The sequence below is a fragment of the Thermobia domestica genome, chromosome 5 (assembly GCF_964235325.1).
Source record: "Thermobia domestica chromosome 5, izTheDome1.hap1.1, whole genome shotgun sequence".
Classification (NCBI taxonomy): domain Eukaryota; kingdom Metazoa; phylum Arthropoda; class Insecta; order Zygentoma; family Lepismatidae; genus Thermobia; species Thermobia domestica.
Window position 1 is genome coordinate 239,570,492 of NC_137458.1, and position 27,053 is coordinate 239,597,544.

At 37.4% G+C, this 27,053-nt stretch overlaps 1 pseudogene across 2 annotated transcripts in view; it reads right to left on the reverse strand.

Annotated features, from left to right (window-relative positions):
- Positions 1 to 20,891: 20,891 nt before the first annotated feature.
- The window catches only part of LOC145684806 (protein cornichon homolog 4 pseudogene), a 32,517-nt pseudogene continuing 26,355 nt past the window's right edge, over positions 20,892 to 27,053 (reverse strand). The window contains exon 2 of one of the 2 annotated variants that reach the window (XR_014131401.1): positions 20,892 to 21,343. The product of XR_014131401.1 is annotated as a protein cornichon homolog 4 pseudogene, transcript variant X2 (transcript). The remainder of the gene's footprint in view (positions 21,344 to 27,053) is intronic. The other variant, XR_014131400.1, reaches the window with a different exon arrangement.

Genomic DNA, 27,053 nt, shown 5'->3' on the forward strand with positions numbered 1-27,053 from the left:
AGCGCCCTGGTTCTTCCAGTAATACTTTGGGAAGTACAAAGTTTAAAATATCTTTCTCCGGCACGTTCTTCTGTTTCGATCATTCTTCGAGAAAATCGAGAAATTCAAAGGGACATTGATTTCTCTCACCGGAAAAGGTTGGTGTTGAAAGTTTAATATCTATCACTTCCTCTGGCTTTCTACAATTACAAATTGATTCATTTGTTCCCTCGCTACTTCTAGAACTTCTTAATTTCCTAATTTCCTCTAGTATATTGGCCACATTAGCCTCCTCACTTTCTTCTAACCCCAAAGCGCTCTTAAGCTCTTCTAAGCTTATTATACTTGACATGGTTACTTTCTTTACTCTGCCTGATCTTAATAACATAAAATTCTGCTATTATGAGGTGGGTCGATCTCTTTCATCAAATATCTAAAAATCAGGCCACGAGCCCCCAATTTATGTAGTGTTACCTTCCAACCTTTAAATTTAACTTCTATCGCTGGTCTCTTTCAACGTCTCATCAGGCTCCTCTAGGAGAAAATACAATTAGGAACACTAACATAAATAATAATAAAAAAATTCCAACCCACTCAGGTGAATATCTCTCAATAAAACTTGTAACAAGATTCAGGATAAAGAACAATCTTTATTCAGTAATTAAATAAAAAAATTAATTAAATGAATTCTCCAAATAGCGAAAAAATCTTTCAGGGCTTTTAAGCATTGAAGCTCTGTCTCTTAAGTTTGAAGCTCAAGGCAAATCAAAATCCTATCAGTCTCTATTCAGACTTCACTGATCAGTCATCTCCTCACAGCTCAGTCCTACCCTAATTCTATCAGGAAGGCCTGACTCCAACCTTCCGTCAATTAAAAAAAAAATATCAAGAATAACCAGAAGTGTCAAAGGACATCACTCAGTCCAAAGACGGTTATTCGTATCAAAGAGAAAACCATCATTTAGGTTTCTCTGGCCTAGCAAAAAAAAAAAAAATCTAAAAAGTACCTTAATCAAGCTTGCCTCAGAGGTTTTTAAATTTTTTTTTATTTCTCAAAATCCTACTTTCTCCTAGCTAGAAGATTACGGGAATCATTTATCCCGATAAGCTATCACTCAAGCTTATTTCTATCTGAACTAAATTTTCATACTAGCTACGGTCATCACTCTGACCCAAGGAATTTCTCCCTTGCTCTAACCATCATTCAGGTTAGTCCCTCTAGAAAGCCTATTTTAAAAAATATCAAGAAAAATCTACAGCCATCACTCAGGCCCCAGAGAACTTAATTCTCCGTCATTCGGTTATCACTCAAACCGATCCCTAACAGATAGGAAAGTTTAAAAAAAAAAATTCCTGGCGAGGCAATATCCAAGACAACGACGAGAGGCTTCTAACAGCCAAGTCTCATTCCCAATTCCCGCACAATGCAATGGTCCCTTCGCTTATATATCCTCGAGCGAACATATCCTTTTATTATGCCGTTTCTTATTTTCGCTAAAAAGAATCCGCAAAAAATCGTTTGAAAATTTTCTCCAACCGTCTTTACCCTCTGGAATTTTCCATTGCATGCTAGAAAAACTATATAAAAAAACTTGAACGAATAACTTTAAGAAACTAGAAAAAACAAGAAGAAAAACACAACTCAGCATATATACAATTACAAATTTAAGCATTAAAATAATATTTTATCCTATCAGCATGTATATATATATATGAATATAATTATTAATTATACCAAGAATATATACGTCTGGCCAGACTTACCTTTATAACATTTAAACGGCATAATTATATTTCACTATTAATTTAATATTAATATATACAGTAAGGGCGAAGACTCGTCCTTACAAGCATTATAAATAATAAGCCAATTTTAGCAACGGTTTTGTTTATTTTTATTTTTTATTTTTTTTACACCAAAAATTATGACAAATTTATCGCAGATGTACCATTTAATATAGTATGGGGTTAGCAGTAACGATTGATTTTCTTTCTTTCTTTTCCTTTTTCCTTTCTTTTTCTTTCTTGCTTTCTTCATTCTTCATCTGAATAATATTCCAAATACTACTAACAGAATAACTCGATCCAATACTTTTCCAAAATATTGATAAATGAACATTTCCAGAAAACTTTTATCCAGTTATCAACACTCAATAACAATATCAGCTTCTTCTCTTTTTTGTCCTCTGCTCTAGGTCCTAGTATTACTTCGAAATATAAGCATTTTTTCCAAACAAAAGTTCCCTTGCTTCACTACTATTCAATATGGGTAGTCACATGGGTTTACAGGTGATGACGTATCACAAAATATCCGTAATACATTAAACCATCAACATATTAAATAATCAGAAACAACGTTTCTTCACAATTGGAGTACAATAAAACAAAGTACAAGAAAACATACAATATACAACATTCCCACATGTGGTAGACCATATATATATTCATGAAGAAATTCGAACCATTTCCTAGTAACCAAATTCAATTCTTTTTTTAATAATTTTAAACAGAAGAAACTGATAACTCCCACTTCGTAGTTGGAAACTTTTCTCGTTCATCATTCTTTATGCTTTCTTTTCCTTTTGTGATTAAATAATCATCAGTATATATAAAAATGTTTCCAAGATTTCTTCTCTTCTCTTAAAGAAAATTTGTGCCAAGGCACGGAAGCTACATTAAAAATTTTCTTTTGTTTTGTTTTCCAAAAGAGTAAAGTGCGTTAAAGCATCTAGTCACAATCAGGGTTTTTTAAAAAAGAAACATCAAAAAGTGACAGCACAAAGGTGTAAAAAGCTGAAGTTCAACCCTGTTGCAAGGGCTTCAGTAGTTGTTTGAAGAGCCTCTTAATGTTCATCGATTTCCTGTGAAGCAACACAGTAGGCGCCGCCACCACGATCTTTTCTTCCTTGGATGTTCTGAAGTTTCAGGAAAGGAATTGCGTATCACTGCATCAATTTCTGATTCTGGGATGTCATCTAACCACTGTTTCTCAGGAGAGGAATTGAATATGATTCCATCGAGCTCTGATTCTGGGATGTCACTTAGCGCATCATTGCCTGAGACATCGCTTTTATCATCATCTGAAGCTATTGTTGTAACTGAATTGCTGCAATGTATTAGATTCTCAGGCATGTTGTTGAGGAAATCGAGTTCTTCACCGCCGCATAGTAACATGGCCCGTTCGCTCTCGTCATCTCCAGTAGCATTTGGATCGCAGGAAGCATCTTCTGGAACATACTCAATGGAAGGCTCCTGATGAAGTACAAAGGATCGTAAATCAGTGCGGATACTGACATATGGCAACATGCATTTTACACACATGTCATTAACACAGAACCATGTAATAGAGTAAGCACGCAAGGTGTATATAAAAACACGAGTAACCACCTCTTCATCATACTTATAAGTGTATATTATATTTCCATTCGCATCCTTGCTTTGGTACTCTGTGCAGCGCCTGTCACAGCTGATGGTATTCCTAGGGTTATCGATGAACGGAAATCTAATTTTCTTTGAGTAGAGAGCAATAAAGGAAGTCTTAAAGTAGTCAGCCATCATAAAATTCAGAGCGTTTCTCTCATACGTATAACTAGATTGCCTATTGTCACCGCACTAAATTTTCCAGCTCTTAGTAACTACAACAGTGGACACAAGAATCGAAAATCTAGTTTTACCAACAATGATTACGATATTTTGTATTAGGTATAATATAAACAAGAACAGGAAAAAAATAAAAATAAAATATGTTTAATAATTTTTGGTATTACCTGACCAGGATAGCAGTGCAGTTTTGGGAGGATGGCGCTGCTGTTGTGTTTACATCAGTTTCTTGGCAAGCGCGGCGGGACAGGGAGCTGAGAGCTTCACTCGGCAGTGTATCCAACGGTTTTTAAAAGTCGCAGTTTGGATGTTATGCATAGCCTAATCTCTTTCCGCTTAATAAAGAACGCCGTAAGTTATATGGTTGTAGTGAACCATTCCTGCAGTAATGCAGATGTATTGTGAATAGTGATATATGAATGGAAATTACCAATTTAAGAACAACATAGCACAATTGACAATTCAGTGAGCTATACCGTGTATTAAGCAGATTGTATAAAAATTGATTACGTTTTATTCGGTGTCATTATAAAACAGGAGCACCCTGTAAAACGCTGCTCGCTAGTTTGTTCGCAAGTTAATATGGAGGGTGTATTTTTGTTGTAGTTTTTTTTCTTTGCTTGTTACTTAAGATGTTCTGCAAATAACTTCAATAACTTTTGAAACTGTTTGTCTTAACTTGAGCCAGCGGCGGATTTAGGCTGAATGTTTCGAAGTTAAATCAAGGTAAGAGTGTATTGCTAATAATAATAATAATAATAATAATAATAATAATAATAATAATAATAATAATAATAATAATAATAATAATAATAATAATAATAATAATAAATAAATAAATAAAAATAAAAAATAAAGCAACTTTAGAAAAGGAGAAGTAGCTATTGTCTGCAATTTCTAGAACAGAGATGGCCACCTGTGATTCCAAAGGTGAACATTTTTTTGAGCAAGAACGCCAAATGTAGCTAAGTAATTTCTTGCAATTTATTGCTTTATTTGACTTCTGCAACGTAAAACAAAAAAAGTAAGGCCTACCTATTTTAGGTTTTATTTTACATTTATGATACAAAGGTGAAAATTCTTAGGTTTTATTTTTAAAATAAAAAAAAAATATCCCATTCTGGGGGAGGGGCAATCGCCCCGCCCCATGGAACTGCCCCTGACTTGAGTATATGCGTGAAGTGGTTTATTACGAACAGGACAAAAAGAACTATGATAGATTGATTACAAGTAATCCGGTTAGAAGCACTGCTGCTTGCATTTTAGTTTCAAAACCGGCCGCCCGCAATCGTTCGCTAGTCAGGTAATATACTGAAAACAGTTAAACAAAAAATTGTTGAAATTTACGTATATAGTATATCTTTGTGTGTGAATATTCTTTCGGAAAGCAAGTTTTATATCTGTGCACAATATCATTCACTTTGGATCACTTCTTCTGGTCGGACCTCAACTTTCAAAATTTTGGATGGGGGCTTTTGCCCCCTAAAACCGTTTTTCCGCAGAAAATAAAAATATACGTATTCGTGTATTTTATGTGTAGTATCTACCTGCTAAATTTTATCAAAATCGGAGTGTTACACTTGGGAAGTGTTACTTATTAGTAGCTTTCTAAGTTCATACTTGGACGGGGGAATTTGTTTCGTAACTCAGTAACCGTTTTGGCAATAGGAAGCATGCGGGTGTATATCAAGAGAGATACAGGGTACCGAAAGCGTAGTGAAGTGCATGCAAATATCGGAATGTATACAATGGACGTTATTCCATTTAAATAGGCTTATAAGATAATAATTTTACATAAGTACCTGAGTAGTATTTTTACCACATTACTTTAATTAGGTTTATCCACCTTGAGTATATGTGACCCTTATATATTGGTATTTCGTAGTGACATACCGGTAATAGCTTTTTCCTGTAAATTTTGGTTCTCGTGTTGTTGAACTGTACCACTTCTTTCCTTGTTATCTTTGTAATCAGATTAAGAATATGATGATTTTTGGTGCAGTTCAACAAAACTGGTGAAGATTATGGAGACACTGTTTCAAAGATTTACGTGTAAAATCTATAGATTCACAAAGAAAGAGTAACACATAAGGAACCTAATTATAAGCTCAATATGTTAGAAATAGTCCAATCAGTATGCCTGACTATCAGTGTCAGTAACTGAAACAATACAGTAAAGCTAACACAATTGCATTGTCATTGTTGTGTAATCTTCGGAACAGGAAGCAATTTTACACAATATGAACTCTCTAAGATCTGATATATTATGTATTTCCAAAAGTAGTTTTGCACCAAATTATTCTAAATAGCTCTCCCCTCAGTACTTTCGGTGTTCTAACACACTTTCAAGTTGCTTGCTCTCCCTTGCAATGAATTTCCTAAACTACTTTTAGGGACTAAGAAATTAAGTGGCAACCGCAACATCGTTATCAGCACCCTAAACACCAGTGCTACTCTCCTCATTGTGTATTAATAAATATACCCTCTCTCAAATATGTCAGATAAAATAGAACATCGACAATAGTTTAGTGGTTTTTATACTGTTACCAGTTTATTGTGCACGTAACAACATTCAGCGGCGTGCCGTCAAGGGGACTAGGGGACTAGGCTAGTCCCCTGGAATTTTAATTAAAGTATTTGTGATAAATATATACCAAAGAAAACGAAAACATTTCTCTATTTTTGTAAAATAACAAACACTATTTCAATCGTTCTGACACAACTATAGTCAGCGCCCGTATGCTGGGTGCGATAGCGAAGTGGAGATCGGAAACGCTCGGGTTTTAATCGGCTTTTCTCGTGGAAGGGAACAGGGTCCAGTCAGCTAGTCCTCATATTATGTTGTCTAAGCTCTAAGCACGGGCGTTCTGTCGTAAGCGAATTTGATGTTCGTTTGCTTTTTACAGTTAATAGTTTTAACGCAATCGAATTTACAGTATTATCTTGACACTTTAAGAAATCTAGTAAAGTGTGAACTTTTTAGATTATCAATATATTTTGCTAATGACTAGAAGAATAAAGTATGGAAGGGGACTCGTTTGAGAAACCGAGTCCCTTGCAGCAAAGCGATGGCGCAAGCAGTGATATTACTTCAATTGGTATAGGGGACAGTAGGGGTGGGGGTCGGCTGTTTCAGTCTTGTATTCTGGACCATTGGATTCCTTAATTTTCAAGAAATGCAACAAATAATAACCAGTGGTAGAACAACTCCAAGCATTTCCATTTAGACAAAAATGAAAGATTATATACATAATATCAATACGGATTATTTTGCTTCTTCAAAATAGCTAACTGCATGTAAGACAAGAAACAAACTGTATTGCTGGCCTTGTATTCTGTTCCACATAGAAAAGGACGAGTGGAATAATGATGGATTTTGTGACATGAACAATTTTCACAAACCCAAGTTCCGCCAAGAAAAATGTTATTCACACCTGTTCACAATAACTAAATTGAAAACTTTCAGGAAACCAGAATTGATTTTTAACTGAGCAAACAATGCAGAAGTTGATTCAAACCGAGAACTAATGAACCGATTGATTTATTCCTCTTGTTTTATGGCTAAACAAGAGCTATAACAAACAGGAAGATTCTGTCAATTAGGGAAATTATATTGAAGTAATTCAGTTACTTTCTAAGTACGACACTAAATGGACTTGCAGGAGCACCTGAATAAAATTTTCTAGGGAGGGGCCCATCTCCATGGTTGCTATGTTGCATCTGGTATTTCTGGTATTTAATATACGTGGTTTGCTATATTACGTATACATTTTCGTGAGCCAGAAGAAGGTCCGGGCCTCACCCTGCCTTCTCGTTCGGGCGCCCATGTTGACTTGTCATCTTCACAGCATGGGAGTGTTTAAAGGAACGTCAAACAGAATTCAGAATTATATTATTAAATGTGTTGGTGAGTAATTCTGGATAAAATTAAGTTAGAAATAAACAATACACTTCTTACAGCAATAATGTTGGACAAAACTACGGACATTGCAAAGGTCTCTCACCATTCAATCGGTACATGAAAGACGACAATTCATGAAAGATTTATTTGTTTTGCAGATGTTACTAATGATTGCACTGTGACTGCTCTAAGTGAGCATGCTTTCCAAATTCTCTCTCATTTTAATTGTAAGCAAAAGCTTCTGGACATTTGAACGGTTTACAATCTTTTGTGAAAAGGTGTTTGAGTGCACTCACCATACACTGCTATCATCACAGACTCAATCTCGTTGTTCCACAGTCTGTTAATCACATCAAGGAATGTAAAATATATTTTAGAATAAGTGGCATTCCAAATTTCTTTTCATATTCATCGAAACGCTGTAACGCGCTTGCTGAATCAGAAGTAACTAAGCGATTTCCAACGGTTGCCACTATAAGATGGAATTACAATTCCAAAATTGTGAATGCAATAAATGAAAATCAAATAGAACTCTTACGGTGTTCTGAGAACATTCTGGAAGATTCAGATAATTGCGACACCGAAGCTTTCATGACTACAAAAAAATAATAAAAAAAAAGAAAGAAAAAATGTGAGAGTTATCATTGAAGGATTTCGATTTTGCATTTCTCCGCACGGATATACTATTCAACATTCTTTAAAGTAAAACCTTGGATGTGAAATATTGCATCCAAAAAGTACAAAAGATCTTATCTCAACTTAGAAATGCAAGAAACGATTTTGAAGACTTATAGAAAAGTAGAATTGGATGACAGCGGGAACCTTCTAATAAAAGACGTAAAGTAGATGACTGAACAGATTCAGAAATTAAATATGTGCGTATCTTCAATGACATTATTGATACTGTGATTTCAAGATCTCAGTGAGTTACAATTTCTTGAGCTGTTAGATTTAAATAATTTTCAGTGCTTGAAATCTCGATTTCCTGATTGCTTGTTTTTGACCCTTAAATCAATTTACGGGAGCTTTTTTTTTTTTTTAATTTTAACAATTTGCGGAGTGAATTAATATAGGTTTACAGACTTAGATTTTTCAAATAAAACTGTGACTGAAATTATCCATTTCTTGAAAGAAAGAGGCTTGGTAGAAGAAGCGTTTACAGAAACATATAAATTGTGTTATTTGGTGTCAACAATACTACTCAGGACCTCCACTCTACAGCACACATTCTCTTCGAACCTAGTCCCCTGTGAGAAAAGTCACGGCACGCCACTGCAACATATGTATATAGTTATTGTCTTTACGCTCCACTCATATTAATATGTGCCTGAGATATTTGAAATGACAAATATGTAAAGGTACGGCAAAACTGAAGCTGTTAGCATGCATGAAAGAAACACTTAAGAGGCCTCATCACTGCGAATTTAAAATACCGCTAATTTTGCAGTAATTATGTGATATCTTCAAATAGAAAAAAGATAATCGAAAAGTGGAACAAGACCTCCCTAGACAATATTATCTTGCGTAGTTATCAAGACTCACTTATCTGCTTTCGATTTCCAGTCATTTAGAATATCGGCATTTATTTTCGCGTTTCTAAATAACTGCAAACGCAAAGCTATTAGGCGACTCGTGATAACGCTACCTCATGCAAAATAACGTCGTCTAGGGAGGTCTTGATCCACTTTTCGATCACCTTTTATCTATTTGAAGATATCACATAATTACTGTAAAATTAGCGGTATTTTAATTTCGCAGTGATAGGGACTCTTAAAGTCATTTGATGGTTGTCCCATATTGTCAATATGTACGATACATTTATCTTTTATGTAACTGGAAAGTCAATCATCTAAAAAAAAAAAAAATCATTATTTCATTTTTTTCACATTCGAAATTCTCCTTTCTTTTCTTATATAAATGTTCTATATTCTACCACGATGAGGCGCTGGAAAAAAGTGCGGATCAAAAGTTAATTTGACGAAGTGTACACTTCGTATTGTGCACTCCATTTGTATACTTCAAGTGTGTAGGTCGAAGTGTGCACTTTGCACTTTTGAACACGGCCTAAATTTCATCATTTCTGTCACTCTTAAGTTTGAATATTCATCTCAATAATTTATTTTCGAATACTTTCAGTTTGCGTTCTTTCCTCAAACTAAGCAATCATGTTTCGTATCCATACAGCACATCAGACATAATTATAGTTTTGTATCTTTTAAGCTTTAAATTACGAGTATTCGACAGAATTCGTAAAAACAAAGAGTTTGGATTGAATAATAACTATAATTTCTTACAGTCCTTTGACATTTAATTTCTTCGTGGATGTAGTTTCCGATGTTGGCGCTAGACAAGCCCGTATCCAGGGGGGGGGGGTCTAGGGCGAGCCGGTCCTCCTAAAATTTTCTCGTTAGGCTTGCAAATGAACTATAATATGGTGATGATGTATAATATGGTTGGATCGGACCCCCCTAACTTTAATCGGACCCCCTACATTTTTGGGCTGGCTACCGACCTGGTGCTAGATATTTGAAAGTATCCAATTTGTTGCGTTCATAACTTACAGGATTTACGGTCACACCGAATTTCCATGTAATATTTTCCTCTGGATGTTGAAGTGGAAAATGAAGTAGGCGAGGATGATAAAGGGTTTAGTAATTTTCGGGATGAGTTTGAGAAAGTTATATCTAAGCTTAGGAATAGAAAGGCAACCGGAATAAATAATATAGCAATCGAATTCACTAAGAAAATGGGAAACAAAGGCAAGAATGAATTGTCTCGACTGTGCAATGAAATATATGAAACAGGAGAGTGGCCAAAATATTTCCTGAAGACGATCATGATACCGATGGCTAAGAAATCGAACCCAAAGAGATGTGAGGATTATAGAACTATTAGTCTCATATCTCACGAAGATAAAATCTGCTCCGAATACTGAACAGAAGGCTGTAAGGAAGAGCAAATGAACAGATTGACCCCATACGTAGACGAAATAATTGGAGATTATCAGTGCGGATTTAGACGAAATCGATCAACTATTGACCAAATATTTAACATTCGCCAAATACTCGAAAAGAAGTGGAAATACAATACCCAGGTACATCAACTATTTATTGATTTTAGAAAGGCTTACGACTCGGTTAGGTGAGAAACATTGTACAACGTCTTTACAGAATTTGGAATACCGAGAAAGCTAAATAGATTAATTAAGATATGTTTAAATGAATCCCAAATTAAAGTTCGCGAAGGAAAATTTTTGTCCACGAGCTTTCACGTCGATAATGGCCTGAAACAAGGAGATACGTCGTCACAATTATTATTTAACTTTGCCCTGGAATACGCCATAAGGAAAATCAAAGATATCAACCAGGGCCTAGAGCTGAATGGTGTTCACCAGGTTATGCGTACGCTGATGATGTAAATTTAATAGGGGATGATAGGAGAACAATAGAAAGAAATGCAGAAGTTTCAGTAAACGCTTGCAGTAACTTTGGTTTAGAAATAAATGCAGATAAAACTAAATACATGGAAGTGCGTCGATACCGTAATACGATAAAAATTAAGAAAGAGTTAAAATATTTAATAATACTTTTGATAAAATGGATACTTTTAAATATCTGGGATCAATATTAACAGAGGAAAATCATATTCACGAAGAAATTAAATGTCGACTAAAAGCAGGGAATTCGTGTTATTATTCAGTTCAAAATCTCTTGTCGTCGCGAATTCTATCGAGGAATTCTATCGAAGAAAATCCACAGTGGAAATTGTATTTTGATCTGATTTTGAGTTTAGCGCCCCCTTCAACAGCGAGGCTATATGAGACGCAGACCTACAACTTAGCATGGGATCTGAACTATATGAGCTCCCAATGGGAGTCGAACTCCGGTCTCCCACACAGAAAATTGTACATTAGTGCAGAAAGGTACCTGATATACTGACTCGGGTTCTATTCTGCAACAACTTAGCTACTCTGTAGCGTTGGATACTGGTTCCTTTCTAAAAGAAAGAGAAATAACATTTTAGAAAATAAATTTAGCAACTCTGAAACAAGAGACGAGCGATTTCCATAAGAATAGTTTGTGTATAGCAGTGGTTTGTTTGTAGAGGGTTTGTGCAGAGCGGTGGCAACTGTTGTGTGAGGTTTTGTTCCCTGTATTGCAGATATCCAGGGCGACTTAAGCGTCGACAGTCCAAGAAAATGTCTGAAAAGAATTCGACATCTACAACATATACCAGAAACAGGGGCGGATTAAAGGAGGGGGCGATCGCCCCCTTCCCCCCAAGAGCCCTCTAAAATATTAAAATTACACACACTGCCGCTTGTAGCTTACCGCCACAAGAACCAAAGTTCGGGATCGTTCTTGCGTTATTTCAAACGAGGGTTAATTCTTTAAATTCTATTTAAAAATAGTCCCTATCCGGCATGACGCGTTTACGCTAACGATAACTCGAGTCATAATACTAGATAAATTTCAGGAAGAAGGACGGTGTTACTTGAGGCTAGAACATCTGGAAAACCATCCAGGGCTGGTTCTTTCCCATAAGGAGAGGGATATTTTTTGTAAATATTGTTCACTTTTTGCAACGGGTTTTTTTTTGGGGGGGGGGCTATCAAAGAAACGTGCCCCTCCAAACTCTTGGGACTAAACCTTTGAAGAAATTCGCTACATTCTACGGTATTTTAGAAACTCACAAGAAGGCACAATATCACATTAACGCTCTTGAGGTCGGAAAAGCGTTTCTGAAAAACTACTGGGAACCAGTGAAATCAGTTGAGAATCAAATCAACTCGTCAAGAAGACAAGTCATCCAAAATCGCGACAAACTGAAATTAATGTTGCGGAATGTGATATTCCTTGGAAGGCAAGGCATTGCTTTTCAAGGCCACAGGGACGGTGCGGATAATTGGACCTCAGATGGTGACGGTGCAGAAACTAAGTTCAACGAGGGCCATTTTCGAAAATTGCTCAAATTTAGAATGGCTTGTAGTGACGATCTCTTAAAGAATCACTGGAAGAAAGCATCAAAAAGGCCCATTTTTGCCAATAAAACCACACAAAATACCCTCATTGAGGGCTGTGGATGAGAAATCACGACTGTAAAATTGTCAATCGAGTGCGAGAGGATCAGTTTTATTCTATTATGTTTGATGAGACTACGGTCGTTTCGCACCCATCTCAGCTGTCTTTGATTCTAAGGTACGAACACATGGGTGAAATAAGAGAAGACTGCTTCGGTTTCATTGATCCTCCACCAGCAGAGCTGAAAGGTGAGGACATTGGTTTGAGCTCTGAATCCGAAGACGCAGAACCGCCCAAACTCTCACTGACTGGAGGGAAAATTGGAGAAATTGTTCTATCTTTGCTACGAGATTTCTCACTCGACCCGAAAAACTGCGTTGGTATTGGTACAGATAGTTGCGCCGTCACGACTTCTCAAAGTCGCCGGGCAGTGCAGGAGATCCAGAAGGAAGCTTCAAACGCGCTGCACTGTTCATATTGTAGTCACAGCCTCAACTTGTCCATCTTCAGGTCGTCGTCAGTACAGTGCGAGAGGAACTGTCAGGGAACAACGAAAGAGATCATTGCGTTTTTCACCGCATCTCAAAACGTAATACTGTCCTTAAGCTTACGGTTAGTGGCCAGTTGGAGACATTGTGTGAAACGGGATGGGTTGAACGGAACGACACGGTATTACAATTTCACGTGAAATTTCAATAAATAAGTGAGGCTCTACAGTGTGTTCCAAGTGGTCCGAGTTAGATGCAACAGCCAAAGCATGGGCACTTTCTTCTGCCATGCATGACAGTGAGTTTATCGTAACTATTACGTGTCTTCAGGGTGTTCTCACGATAACCCTCCCCTCAATCGACTTTTGCAGAAGACAAATTTAGACGTGAACGTAACGTCAGATGCCATTCAGGACACTATCGCAGCATTAAACAAGAAGCGTTCAAGCAGCAAAGAATTCAAAGCAACTTTCGAAGCAATATCCAGAATGGCTGCTAGTGTCGACGTGCAGATTCAAACTCCTCATCTCACTCAAAGACAAACACATCGTACGAACTTCAGAGCAGATGACACAACATCTTACTACTGAAGAACTGTCTACATTCCGTTTATAGAGTCGGTTGTAGAGGACCTCAAAACTCGTCTTGCACAGGAAGTTTTCAATGTATGCGGACTCAACATTTTATTGCCAACACGCGCAACTGACTAAACGCTGAGCAACAACTTCCGCATTCTAGCAGAAAGATTTTACAAAACTATCGGAACTCAATTAAAAATGCGGTTTTCGCTCTTTAGTTCTGAATTTGCAATCTGCACTTCTAAATGGAAGATAATTAAAGAAGAAGGTGAAACTCTATCACGGACTGCGTTGGAGGCCTTGCCCACCAGCGACGAAGATCTTCAGGTAACTATTCGAAAACTGCTGCGTATACTTGTAGTCCTGTGGTAAGGATTCCACGTTAATCAGTAGGTCTCATATAGCCTCGCCGCTGAAAGAGACGTTTAACTCAACATCAACTCAACTTGTAAACTTGCATTCGAGCGTGGTCATTGCAGAACGATCTTAATCCACATTGCACCGACTGAAAACGTGGTTGCGATCTCGTTCTGGCGAAAAGCTAAGGGACTAGCACTTTTAAATGTCATAGGGACATTGTCGTAGATCGCGACAATATTATATCGACAGATACGTCTTGGGTTGTATTCACCGAAAAGCGTGTTTTGAGTGTAACTTCCAAGCTCTTTTGTCCTTTTGTTGAATTCATTTTACTAAAATACAGAAACATTATGAGCGTTCTAAAAACAATGTTTAACCTGATATTTTTTCTAGCGAAATATTTAGTAAAGCATAGCCACGACCAGGCCTGTACACAGAATATTGTTTTGGGGGAGGGGGCTTTGTGGTGAAAATTCCGTAGCAATTATATATTTTACCCTCTTTTCCTGAATCCGTTTTATCTTTCTTTTTTTGGGGGGGGGGGAATTTCGGGGAACATATCCCACTCCACAACAAAGAGCTCCCTCCAAGACGTTTGGTTTAATCCGCCAATGATCAGAAATGTGATTAGAAGTGTGTGGACAGGTATATGTGCACTATAGGGGTGTTACAACACCTGTGAAAAGACTGCAGTCGCCTTGTAAGTGTCCAAGAAAACGTTATAGACAATTCAACGAAGACAAACAACGCGCAATGTTTGACACATTGTGTACAGTAGAATTCAACATACATTTGCAGAGAATAATCCATGTTGAAAATAATAAGACACATCGTCTACACAGAAAAGATATTGCGTTACACGAAAAATCGTTTAAGTACCTTGTACTAGAGGAAAGTAACAAAATACAAGTTTGTCGTGAAGAATCTTGCAGACTTTATGACAGGGATGCAAATTACCACTCGTCCGGGGCGAGTGGTTCCTCTGTGTGGGCAAGTATTAAATATCATACCGAAGGTAAGTAAACTATTTCTATTGTGGTATATAGGCTAGTAGCTTTTTCTCTTGGGTGAGTAAAATTTTGATGCTTATTTGCATACCTGCTTTATGGTGTGCTAGAGAAATGAATAAGGCGTTTGTGAAAGTTAATATTAGAGAGCAAATTACTTCGTGATATGCTAAAACAAAACCAAAGTAGGATATGATTAATTAAGGTTGAAGGAAGAGGGGTATTAAGTGTTACAAAATTATGATGAATATATATTTGTTACATTATAAACATTATATGATTGTTCTTGCTTTTTCTGAAAAATGAACAGTTATTTCATTAAAAAAATCATAGACTTTGATCACCGTTTGACCATGCTAGGTATGTGTGCTGCCCCGTGCTAGAATTGGGCTCCTGAGCTGTTGATTCCACGATGGGACACGTGGCAGTGGGAATGTGTAACAATGGAGTGGGGCGACAACGAGAATCGTGTCACAGCGCTACACAAGGTGGACCTTCCAAAGTCACGGATCTTCGTTAGCCTGAAACCCCTGCAAATCAGTAAACAATTTGTTTTCCGCATCATTTAGCGTTACAATAAAACCGGAACTCTCAAAGTGTTAATGACAGCAGCGTAGTGCCAGATCGCACACAGTGAGGACACCAAAGGCAGTTAAAGGCGTAGCTGCAAGGATTCGACGAAAACCCGTCAGTACTAAATCAGTGATGTTCCGGGAGATATCCATTTCGCGACCATGTCACGAGGGCTCAAACTGGAAATGGGATTCAGAGCCTACAAAACGTACAGATCACTCCCTGATTCATGCGTTAGTTACGTCAGCAGAGCGTGGTGAAAGCCAAACGTCTCCTTAAGCGTTACGCCGAAAATGGTATAGGACAATTCTCTTTTCCATCGAGAAACTGTTTACAGTTGAACAGTTCTTTAATGCTCAAAATGACCGTGTGTACACATCATCATCCTGCCGAACGTGTTTGTAGGGTTCATAGGACTCATCATTCAGCATCAATCATGGTGTGGTAGGGATTGAGCATCAACGATAAAACACAGCTCAATTTTCGTGAGCAAAGCTTCCGTGTCCATAGCCAACTAGTGTGTAGTGTTTGAGCCCATTGTGAAACTACTGAGTACCACCTAACCTCCAGTGTTCCCCAACCAACACTGGATCTTTCAACAGTATTCTGCGCCTACTCAGAACGCACAGTCTACACAGGATTTGCTACGTGTCAACGTCCCAAATTTCATCTCCACTTCAGATTGGCATCTAGCGACCCGGATCTGAACCAGCTTGACTACGAACTATGGTTAGTGCTTCAATTAATTTCTTCCAAGAAGTGATCACTAATTTGACTCCCTGAAGAGCATTCTGGTCCAGGGAGCCCGCCACTTCCCCATCAACACCGTTTGCAATCACAATGACGAATAGCCCGCCAAACTCTACTCCTATATCAGGTTCAAGTAAGATATATTGAAAACTGATTCGCGCTCTTAATGCTCCCCACTGCATGCATCATCTTGCAAAATGATATCAGTATGTCATCAACATTGTGTCTGTATTTCATTTCCAAATTTCTGACGGTATTTATGAATTAATTAGGCATACTGCGTGGTCCTTATTTTTCGATTTCCAAACTTTTTGAGTCTCTCCCCCTAAAACAATTTCTTATCAGTCCAAAGTAGTCCATGAAACAATTTAGTTGAATAATGATAGATGGTGCCGTAAGGGACTTGAAGCTCTGATTGCACTTGCAGAATGCAATATGAGACAAAAGCATCTTGTTAGTTCGGAATGACTAGAGAGTTGGCACTGTTCTGTGAGGCAATGCAGATTCCCCGCAAGCCACTTGAAGATTTTTATGACACTAATACTGTACGGCCTCTGACAAATTCAATTTTTATTCAACTCAATTGTCCTTGTTTCGAAACCATCGCGATAAGTGTAAAGCCTTGCTTATCTGAGAGACAAATAAAGATAAAACGACGTGTTAAAACTTACTGCTTAGTGCTTACGTATGTTCTTGACATATTTTTTCCCTTCAAGAGAACGAAGTGGACTTTTAAATTTACAGAAGTATAGCTATACCTGTGTCCAAGAGAACAATTCTTAAACATTATATTTTAAAGATTCCAAAATTTAAAGAACTCCCAATGTACCCCTGTCCAGGCCCGTAGCCAGCCCAAAAATGTAAGGGGGGCCGATCCAACCATATTATGGTTCATTTGCTAGCCTACCGTGAAAATTTTAGGGGCAGCAAAAATTTAGGGGGTCGGCCCCCCAGACCCCCTGGATACGGGCCTGTTCCTGTCTAAAGCTGAGAAGGATGCATCAAAATATTCATATTGAACGAAAGAGAATGAGACCCTGCATCCACCCAAATTATCACATACTGTAATAAAGTCTAATTTTAGAAAATAAATTAGGACAAAATCTGCCAATGTACTAATAGTGTAGTTTAAGTATATTTTCGACATTTTATTTTACGTATAGAAGGGAAAATGTTGATCCACTCAAATTTACAGAGGTATATACATGAACAATTACCAAACTTTATTTTTTGAGAATTCCCAAAATTAAGAGTGGGCCAATATACCCATCCCGAAATTTAAGAGGGGTTCACCAAGGTACCCATGTTCTATGAAAGAGAATGGAATCATACATACATCCATAGGACCACGTATGATGATAAAATCTAAGGAAAGAAGATAAAATAGGTAAAAAATCTCACAAATTCAAATTTTGGCTTTTTTAAAACTTATGCAACGCATACGAGTTAAATTACTCAAACAGTAAGAAGTACGTACTTTTCATAATTCTTTGATATAGCTACATTGTTCAAGTCATTCTAATAACAATTCCTGGTAGACAGGATCACGTGAAGTTTCGATTTCGTTAGCTAGATCTCAACCCAGTGATACCAATCTGTGGGAAAAATCCCATATTGTGGGAGTTTTGACCTTATTTTCTCGGAAAGGGATAATAAGCAGCATATATGGGATTTTTCCAGGTGATCGAAATTTACGGCTTATTCATTTAGATATTGTAAAAAGTGACTAACGCAGAGAAATTTAATTTCTAATATTATAGAATACTTTTAATTAGTATAACGTGGGAAATTCACACGTAAAATAGGATTTTTTGCCTCTCGACATGGGATTTCATATTGTTTCAGGTTGGCATCACTGTGTCAACCTTTGAAGTATGTTTGCTGCAATCTAAGGGCGCGATGTGTAAGATCTAGCGTTCTAGAATTATGCACTTCTGTTTCAATAGTACAAAATGGGATATGGTTAGCCATCATTGCCTGTGAATATGATAACAGACAGTGTTGCCACACTTGGTACAATTGTACAAAATTCAGCCCTTTTTGTCATTCATCTGCCCGATAGTAGGACGCTGGCATTTTCAGCCCCTTTTGTGAAAAAGTTGGTACGGTTCTACCCAATTCAGCACCATTTAACAAGTATTTGTCATATTTTCAAAAGTGTCAGTAAGATTTTCCCTACATCTCGGAGATGATTGATTTGTTCCTCGTTTTATAGTTTTTCCATAGTTTTTCATATATGACCATAATACTGTTTTGGTTTATTGGTCACTTTGAAATAGATGCGCGTTTGTTTACCTTACAGTACATACCGTAGATCATATTTTTTTCCCTTTTAATTTGCGGCCTCTGATATACTTCTTACGTGCGAGAAAAGTTTCATCTACTTCCACGTTTGTTCGGGGTCCTCCTATTTGGATGTTTTTAAAAAGTTATTTTTAAAAAGAGTACTCTCTTGATTTGGACTCTTGGAAGATGGGGAGGTGAGTGTTCCAGAACTTTACCTCTTTTAGTTTCGTGTTATAGAGCCATGTACTACACTGGTAAAAAGAATAATGAATTCAGCCCTTTTTGTTTCAATTTGGTACTATTTTTCAGCCCACTCCAGAGCTAGGACTGTGGCAACACTGATAACAGTTTGAGCCCATTAACGAACTTGGTTGAGATAATCGCTCTGACTGTTTTATTGCAAAACGCAAAATTTTAAAATTCGTTTTCTTTTAAGAAGTTATCGTGCGAAGTACCGGACGGACAGACGAACGTGCGTCATCTTACACTTTGTTTAAAGACAGCACTTGTAGCTGTGTTATCATTAAGAACCCAACAAGTTCACTGTTGCTAACAGGACACTTAACACAGAGCATAAGGACACAAAACACACCTAATTTTAAAGCATAGGGGAAGGCATTGTACCTGTGAACACTTTTAGAGTCTTTCAAATTTTGGTGCTAATATTCAGCACCTTTTCCCCAATTTGTGTCGTACATTTGAAGTGTAATCTCTTTGCTATCAGATAGGATGATTTTTAAACGTGTTACATAATTACAATAGCTTTATAAGATAAAATAAGAACAAATCCGTTTTGTTCACAGGTACATTATGGTCGTGTACCATTGAGCAGACCCTCTTGTACCTTTAAACAGTGATAATTACAATGTTTCTGCTGCAATAATATAAAAAGAAGCCACAAATATTAACAGTTATAAATTGCAATAAAAGGTTTAGCTATAAAAAGCTCCCCAGAATTAAAATTTTATTAATTAAATTAAAAATTGAAGAGAAGTTCTAACAAAAATTGTGAACAATAAAGTTGAGCATATACAACACATAACATTATGTTATATAATAAGCGAATATATAGAAACTACTTAAAATTATAATTAATAACTTTATATCCTAACCTAACCTATATAAAATATATCAATTGTTTTAACTACTTACATTGTGTAGCTTTAAACAGTATTATTTATCGTTCAAAGGTACACGATTCATTAATGTTCATAGGTACAAGATGGTCACCATTACGAAAAGAAGTTCATCACTAGCTTAAATATTGAACAGGAGTTAAAACTAAAAATATTACTGTATTCACCAATGATTCTACCCCAAGTAGAGACCTTGGCCCGAGCCCAATCCAGCCCGAACGTACCTAGGCCCGGCCCAGCCCAGGCCCGATAAATTTTAAAAGTTTTTGGCCCGACCCCGGCCCGATAAATTTTTTAAAATATTAACTCGAGCCCGAATTTTTCTCAAAATTTAGTACTAAATTTGACCTAACCCTCAGAAACATTTTCTAAACTCTGGTTCACAACCTAACGCTTGCCTTCCGAATGGTACCATTGCCTCCTAGAACTTTGCCTGTCATCGAGAGAACAAAAACTCCATTCCCTGTACAAAAATCTAACTTAATTGATTTTTAGCATAAAGTGAAGATGGCAATATTGTTTACCGACAGGCAAAACATCCCCACCCCTTCTTTTTATATTTTGAGTTCAGTGAAGGTCAAGGTCAGAGCTCAATTTACCGCATAATGCCTGCAATCCTCTATAGTGAAAGTAGAGCCGCTAAGCAACACAAACTGTAAATAGCTATTGCATTCTTTGTAACATTTTTCACGGACACACTTCTTCAACGTTTGGCTTTATTCCAATTATCGTTTAACGAAAGTCAATAATTATTAAAGAATTGCAATTGATCGGCCCCAGCCCGGCCCGACCTGAAGAGAAATCAGTGTCGGCCAGCCCAAGTCCGGCCCGGCCCAAAGAAATAACAGAGTCGGCCCGCCCAAGCCCGGCCCGTGCAGGTCTCTAACCCCAAGTTTGGACAAATAAATATCACAAGTTGCGAAAACCAAAGAGCACAAAACTCAAAAGGTAACTAAAAAAAATCTTCGTTTTGCGGGTGAAAAAATTAAAAGGAACATTACTCGGCACAACATTCAGTAAACAACAGCCAAACGCGTTTGTGTTGCCTTTTTTTTTTTTTTTTTTGTCATTTAATCTTTCAAATGAATTTTAATCACTGCACCTAGATAGCTCTGAATTCGAGAAAAGCACAGGTGTTCTAAGGTACATTGTTTCAAAGGTACAACGCCTAACCCTAATTTGCGTCATAAGTTATTGTGTATTTTTTAAATGTGAAATCAGTATTTTATTCTTAAGAGTTACATTATATAAAAAAGTAAACAATCCAGATACACATTCCAAACAATAAAAAACTTAGATTATTTTTTGAAAACCAATATTTATAAACGATTACAAGACTACATAACAATATCACAGGTTCAAGTAAAGTTAGGAATATTGAACAACTGAACAATATTATTCCTCTCTAGCACTATAGATGATGAAGATTTCGGAAATATCGCACTTAAAAAGAGTGTAATATTTTAGACACACTAGTCATTTTCGTATTTCATTTGAACTAACAAGCAGTACTGATAACGTTCTGTTATTGCATTTCATGGCTCAACAACATGTGCCATTAGAACTGTCAATAATTTGTCAACAATTTCTGCTATTCAGTTGCCAATTTTAGTTCTAATCTTTATTCATCTTGAAATCCATGGGGTTTTTTCAACCAGAAGTGCCTGAAAATAATAATAAAAGAAATCATGTATTACTGACATTTAAGACTATAAAATGTTATCAACATTCTTTTGTAATATATATACACGCGCTGTAGACAATACAACGTTCTAATATTTGATTGGTACGATTAAAAAATCGGTTTTTACGTCTAGTGTCAAACTATACAGCTTGGAGAACATATAATTGCGAGTGATTTCTGGAACATTCAAACTGGGTCAAGGCTCGGCAAGCCATAAGAAACATTAACAGTACATTTCGGTCAGGTTTGCGTTGGTTTGTTAAATTTCAGTCCTGTATTGCAAAATGAACCCCGTAGACATCGACCAAGATTATGTTTGGGTGAGCTCCTCAGGAACACGTGGAAGCAGACCCTCGGAAAAGTGTTCCTATTAATACAGACTAGTTAATGCACCATACCACTATTTAATGCACCAGACTAGTTAATGCACTAGTGGCTTTAATCGTTGTCTGAGGAACGCGAAAAGTGTGTGGTTACAGACGGTGAATATATTGGCTAAACAGTTACAGTATTATAGTTTTACTGGCATTCTTTTGGCCCTTGGAAATGACACAACTGAGTAGGGTTACTCCGATAATCGATTCGATAAAATTTCAAAACCGTTTCGTCGATAAAGAATTTTAATTTTATCGAACTTTCGAAACTCTCGAAATGTTTGAGACTCTCGAATTGTTTGAGACTAGGGATGGGCACGAGTCGAGCCAAAGGTAATTTTTTCGAGTCGAGTCGCTGTTTTGAGGTCGAGTTTCGAATCGAGTCGAGTTTGATAAATGGCTCGCTCGTTCAACTCGTTTTAGCTCGTTTTGAAATCATGGCCTGATTGAGTGATTAGACTGGAAAACGAAAGCTGTAAGCACTAATGTGGAATACTTTTAGTGTTGCTCACGAGAGGGGACATTGCTCGCATCTCGTCTCGTCTCGATAACGAGACAATAGATTTTATAACGAGACAGCTTGAAATATGGTGAGCATCAATAAAGTATATACTGTAGTTCTTACCATCAAGGCTCAGACCTGCACGGTCGAAGTTTTGAGCCCAAGCAGAAGCCCATTCCGGGGTAAGTGATGTTAACCGGCTCGACTCGGTTCAACTGAGTGAACAGCTCGAGCCAGCTCGGTTGGGATAAGACATCGGCTCGACTCAATTTAGCCGACAGCTTGATCTGGTTCGGTTGCGATGAGCCATCGACTTGACTCAAGTAAGGAGATAGCTCGAGCCAGCTCGGTTGAGATGAGCCACCGACTCAGTTTGACTCTGTTCAGGTGAGCCTTCGGCTCGAGAGGGCTCGGTTGAGACGAGTCCATCGGCTCGGCTCGACTCGGCTCAACTGAGCCGATGGCTCCAGTGGTGTCGGTTAGGGTAAGCCATCAACCCGATTCGGTTCTGCTCAGGTGAGCCACCGGCTCAAGCTGACTCGATTGGGATGAGCCATCGGCTCGAGTTACGAGTCGAGATTTAAGACTGTTTCGACTCGTCTCGAGAAAACGCTGTTCGAGGTTATATACATATATAACCTTTACATACCGTATTTATAAGCGTTTTTAAAATCATTTTTATATTACGTAGCAAATTGCGATATAAGTTTCAATTTTTTTTCGCAATTTGTAAATTTTGTAGATCATTTTATACACTATAATGACTAATTATATATTCATAAAGGAAGTCCAATAAGTACGAAAGTACTTGACAATTCCATTCATTACGAAGGAAATTGTGAATTACTTTCGTATTTATTGGATTTCTTCTATGAATTTATTATTATTATTATTATTATTTTATTGACTACAAAGTTATAAAGAAGAAGAATTCCGTCAGGTGCATTTCGCCAGCCCCCCCACCTTGGAGTTTCGAAACAAAACCTATGCCAATCGTTTGTGCTACGTTTGTGCCGGAATGTACCGCAAAATTTTCGTTTGTACCACTTAAGATACAAAGTTATAAGAGTTTTAAAGTGGGGGGCTGGGGAAACGACAGCCCCCCCACCTTGGAATTTCAAAACGAAACCTATGCCAATCGTTTGGGCTACGTTTGTGCCGGAATGTACCGCAAAAATTTTCGTTTGTACCACTTCCGGTACGAAGTTATAAGGGTTTTAAAGTGGGGGGCTGGGGAAACGGCAGCCTCCCACTTAGGAATTTCAAACCTAAACCTATGCCAATCGTTTGTGCTACGTTTGTGCCGAAATGTACCGCAAAAATTTTTCTTTGTACCACTTCCGGTACGAAGTTATAAGGGTTTTAAAGTCGGGGGCTGCAGAAACGGCAGCCTCCCACTTAGGAATTTCAAACCTAAATCTATGCCAATCGTTTGTTCTACGTTTGTGCCGGAATGTACCGCAAAAATTTTCGTTTGTACCACTTCCGGTACGAAGTTATAAGGGTTTTAAAGTGAGGGGCTGGAGAAATGGCAGACTCCAACCTTGGAATTTCAAAACAAAACCTATGCCAATCGTTTGTGCTACGTTAATGCCGGAATGTACCGCAAAATTTTTCGTTTGTACCACTTCCGGTTTGAAGTTATAAGAGTTTTAATGTGGGGGCTGGAGAAACGGCAACCCCCTACCTTGGAATTTCAAAACAAAACCTATGCCAATCGTTTGTGCCGGAATGTACCGCAAAAATTTTCATTTGTACCACTTCCGGTACGAAGTTACAAGAGTTTTAAAGTGGGGGCTGGGAAAACGTCAGCCCCCCACCCAGGAATTTCAATACAAAACCTATGCTAATCGTTTGTGCTACGTTTGTGCCGGAATGTACCGCAAAAATTTTCGTTTGTACCACTTCCGGTACGAAATTATAAGAGTTTTAAAGTGGAGGGGCTGAGGAAACGGCAGCTTCCACCTTGGAATTTCGAAACGAAACCTATGCCAATCGTTTGTGCTACATTTGTGCCGGAATGTACCGGGAAAATTTTCGTTTGTACCACTTCCGGTACGAAGTTATAAGGGTTTTAAAGTGAGGGGCTGGAGAAATGGCAGACTCCAACCTTGGAATTTCAAAACAAAACCTATGCCAATCGTTTGTGCTACGTTAATGCCGGAATGTACCGCAAAATTTTTCGTTTGTACCACTTCCGGTTTGAAGTTATAAGAGTTTTAATGTGGGGGCTGGAGAAACGGCAACCCCCTACCTTGGAATTTCAAAACAAAACCTATGCCAATCGTTTGTGCCGGAATGTACCGCAAAAATTTTCGTTTGTACCACTTCCGGTACGAAGTTATAATAGTTTTAAAGTGGGAGGGGGCAAACTTCAGGAACATCAAATTCTATACAAATAGAGATAGAAACATAGAGTTAACGGCAATCGTTAGTGCACTTAAAAGCACTAAGCACTAACGGTAGTGCTATCATATTTTGGGATTTATTCAAGATTTTTGGTGGGGGGGGGGCAACTTCAATAATATCAAATTCTATACAATAGAGGTAGAAACATAGTGTTAACGGCAATCATTAGTGCATCATTAGTGCACTTAAACGCACTAAGCACTAACGTTAGTGCTACCATATTTTGAGATTTATTCAAAAAATTTGGTGGGGTGGTCAACTTCAGATATATCAAATTCTATACAAATAGAGATAGGAACATAGAGTTAACGGCAATCGTTAGTGCATCGTTAGTGCAATTAAAATACTAAACACTGACGTTAGTGCTACCATATTTTGGGATTTATTCAAGATTTCAGATGGGAGCCAACTTCAGAAATATCAAATTCTATACAAATAGAGGTAGAAACATGCAGTTAAAGACAATCGTTATTGCATCGTTAGTGCATTTAAATGCACTAAGCATTAAGGTTAGCATTACCATATTTTGGGATTTATTCAAGATTTTTGGTGGGGCCAACTTCAGAAATATCAAAGTCCATACAAACATATAGTGCTTTCTAGAAGCACTAACGATACACTAATGAATGGCATCAATTTTTTTGTTAGTGCTTGAAGTTGACGCAAGTTCATCGTGCCCTCCAAAGATATTGTACCTGTAGCACCTACACTAATGAAGTACTAACGTTTTGGGTTTGTGCACTAAGAACCACTAACAATTGCACTAAAAGATATCATTAGTGTTTTTGAATTTGGCGGAAATTTGATGCAATTAAAAATTCCTAATAAATGTCTTATAGGAGTTTCGTGACATGTAATTGTCCATAACTACACTAATATTGAAGGACAAACGAAACTGTTAGTGTTTTCTAGAAGCACTAACGATGCACTAACGATTGCACTAGAAGAGGTCATTAGTATTTTTGAATTTGACGGAAATTTGATGCAATGAAAAATTTCCCATAAATTTATTATGTGTTTCGTTACATGTAATTGGCCATAACTAAACTAATATTGAAGTTCTAACTAAACTGTTAGTGTTTTCCAGAAGCACTACCAACGCACTAACGAATGGCACTAAGTTTTTAGTTAGTGCTTGAAGTGGGGGCGCTAAGTTCACTCTGGCCTCAAAAGGTATTTTAATTGTAGCACATTTACTAATGAAGCATTAACCTTAGGTGTAGATGCGCTAAGAAGCACTAACAATGCACTAACGATCGCTCTAGAAGTGATCATTAGTGATTTTGAATTTGGCGGAAATTTGATTCAATGAAAAATTTGCCTAAATTTCTTGTGAGTCTCGTGATATGTAATTGGCCATAACTACACTAATAGTGAAGCACTAACGAAATAGTTAGTGCTTTATAGAAGCACTAACGAATTGCACTATTTGTTCCGTTAGTGCTTAAAGTGTCGGTGCGAAATTCACGCTGACTTCCCCATAGGGTTTTTTACTTGTAACATCACTAATGAAGCACTAACGTTAGGTGTTAGTGCTCTAAGAAGCAATTACGATGCACTAACAATTGCACTAACAGAGGTAATTAGTGCTTTTGAATGTGATGGGAATTTGATACAATGAATAATTCTCCATGTGTTTCTTATGGGAGTTTTGAGACTTATAATTGGCCATTTCTACACTAATGGTGAAACACTAACGAAACTACTTGTATCTTCTAGAAGTACTAACAATGCACTAACGTATAAAACTAATTTTTTCGTTAGTGCTTGTAGTGGGGGCTAAGTTCACGATAATTTCGAAAGTTTTCTTTCCTTGTAACATTAGTGCTTCCTAGTGCACCAACACCTAAGTTTCGTGCTTCATTAGTGTAGGTGCTACAAGTAAGAAACCTTTGCGGGCCAGCGTGAACTTGGTTCCCACTTCAAGCAGTAACGAAAAATAAGTCCATTCGTTAATGTATCGTTAGCGCTTCTGCAAAACACTCATAGTTCCGTTAATGCTTAACTATTGATGTAGATATGGCCAATTATATGCCACAAAAATCCCATAAGAGATTCATGTGGAATTTTTCATTGCGTCAAATTTCCGCCAAAATCAAAAACACTAATGACCTCTTCTACTGAAATCGTTAGTGCTTCTTAGTGCATTAACACCTAACGTTAGTTCTTCATTAATGTAGGTCCTACAAGTAAAAAAAACCTTTGGAAGCTTTCATGAACTTGGCGCCCCACTTCAACCAATAACGAAAAAATTAGAGCCGTTTTCGTTAGTGCTTCACTATTAGTGTAGTTATGGCCAGTTACATCTCAGGAAACTCACATAAGAAATTTAAGGGGAGTTTTTCACTGTGTCAAATTTCTGCCAAATTAAAAAGCACTAATGATCATTTCTAGTACAATCTTTA